Here is a 2,637-nt window from a genome sequence, read left to right as displayed (position 1 = left end):
TTTTTTAGAAATGATCCTTGCTCCAGGGCTCATGATATAGTTCAGGTAAACTCATAAATTAAAACTGGCTTGGATTATATTCTATTTCTAAAATAAAGTTCTTACTGAATCAGTAAATATTTAAAAAATTACTATGCTTGAGAAACAAGAATAGGATAATGTCTTAGTCTGGGGCCTCTAGAAATCAGAGCCAAAGTTAAGGATTAGGGTGCTACAACTTTAAGAGGTACAAGCCCAGGGCAGTGAGTGTGAGGGAAGAGGGGAAGAGAGTCAAAGAAGGACATGAAGCAATTCAAGTGTTACCCTGTGGCTACACAATAGGCTATTGAAGACACAGCACACACCTCAGCGGTTGTATTCACTCACCACACAGGGCTTTACCAGGAAAGAGCCACACCTCAAAAGTTCACAGGGGAGGGAAAGGAGAGACCTTTTATCTGTCTCCTTTCTCCTGTCTTCTCTTTCCTATTGGTCCTCTAGGGGAGCTAAATCTCTTGTATCACTAGTCCATCAATAGCTCTTCAGGGAGTCAGATCCATGTCCTGCATTATGGTACTTCATCTAAATCCAGAAGTAGAGAGGCAACTCTGCATGCATTAAGATAAGAGAAAAGAAGGAAGCTTCTGTGTCCATAGGTTGGATAGAATTACCTGCAATTTGGTATTCTTCCCTCAATAACTCCTGGATGGATAGGTATACACCTTTTATATCACTCTGGTTCAAAAAAAAAAAAAAAAAACCCCCACAAACAACCCAGTGTCTTGACAGTGTCTGCTTGATTAAGACTGTTAACCACTTTCCCCTACCCTAGCTCCAGTGGATCACTCAGTGAAGAATATACATTACTTGTATCTACTGTTAAATCCTAAAATCCCTGAGGATAGGAACATGCATTATCTTCTCTGGATTTCTCAAAGCACTCAGCAACTAGATGGTCATGGATGAATAAATAAATATGGTCATAGTGGTTAACCTTTAGATCCTGTCTGCCACATCTGCTATCATTTCCTTCTCATTTCTACCTTCAGGGACTGGTCCAGTTGTCACCTTAACTATAAATGATAAAATTTTCCTGAGAAATCTTGTTGTATGAGAGATCCCCCATAAAATTTGCCGTGGCATTTTACTTGAAAATCTGAATGCATCCCGTGCTGTTTTGCACTGCAATCTAGTTAAATGCATATTTTAAACATCTCATTTTTACTTTATTCAGTAAACTTTGAAAACCTATGTCTAGGATGTAGAGTTACATAAATGAGAAGACTTGGTCATTATCTTCAAGGAACTTATGATTCAGGAGAGAGGGATTCACAAAACAATATCTCCATCACAGTCATATTGTTATGCTCAAGCTGTAATGTGAGCAGAAAGAAAAGAGAGGCTTTAAGGCAGTTCTCACAGGGGAAATCATGCTAGAGTTTAAAAATGAGAGGCGAATGAATGTGTATGTTTTAGGGAAAATGAGGCTGAAGGGTCATGGATATTGGACAGCTGGGGGGGTGTTTCTTGCTTGTGCTGCAGGGATGCACTGGTGAGAGGACTGTTGTATTCTTGTGAGGCTGAGGGACAGGACATGGGAGAGAGCTGGAGAGATCAGGCTGAGTAGGAAAGTTGCGGCTAGTAGGGGAGCATGATGAACTATACACTACAGATATTATCGTAGGGGCAAAGGAGGGTCACTGGAGCACTATAAGTAGAAGGGAGATGCAAGCTTCCTGAGGGTCAGGGACTATATCTTGGACACATTTGTTTCCTTCATGGTGCCTAGCAGATCTCATACATACCCCACACTCAGTGAATTTTGGTTAAAAGATTAAGCTCCCATAGTTATGGGACCTACATGAAAGGCACAGATTTTTACGTTTACTGTCTTGCTGTGAATTCTTAGAATTTTTTGTTCCTGGGGGCAAACTTCTGACTTACAACCTTGTATTTCATACAACTTTGTTCTTCAAAAATTGTTGCTGTCTAATACTTTTTGTCAATTAGTTGGAATTGCATTCGGTTAATGGCACATGTAATTAGCCATCTTATCTTGCTCGGAAGGGCACCTAACAAGAGGTAAAATGAGCTATTTTCAGTGGTTGTTAAACTACTGAGCCACTGAAATGGAGGTTGAGACCCTTTAAGTGCTCAGAGGAAATGGAGCTGAAACTAAAAAAAAAAAAAAAAAAAAAAAAAAAATATCTTCTCAAAAAACCAGCTGTTAGTTCCATTGATATTTTCTATTTTATTGTTCATCTCTTTTTCATTTATTTCTGTTCTAATCTTTATTTCCTTCCATCTAACTTTGGGTTTAGTTTATTTTTCTAGTTCATTGAGGCATAAAATTGTTTATTTGTGAGATATCTCATTTCTTAATAGAGGCTTTTATCACTAAGAACTTCCCGCTTAAAACTGTCTTTTGATGCACTCCCTAAGTTGTGAATGCTGTTTTTTCTTTTTTATTGAGGTATTTCTTGACTTCTTCTTTTACCCATTGGTTGTTCTGTAGCCTATTGTTTAATCTCCACATTTTTGTGAATTCTTCAGTTTTCTTCTTGTAATTGACTTCTAATTTCATATTTGTGGTTGGAAAAAATGCTTGATATGATTTCAGTTTCTTAAATTTATTAAGAACTTGTTTTGTGACCTAAC

The sequence above is a fragment of the Physeter macrocephalus genome, chromosome 11 (genome assembly GCF_002837175.3).
Source record: "Physeter macrocephalus isolate SW-GA chromosome 11, ASM283717v5, whole genome shotgun sequence".
Taxonomy (NCBI): domain Eukaryota; kingdom Metazoa; phylum Chordata; class Mammalia; order Artiodactyla; family Physeteridae; genus Physeter; species Physeter macrocephalus.
The sequence above is the reverse complement of the archived record's forward strand: the minus strand, read 5'-3'. Positions refer to the sequence as shown.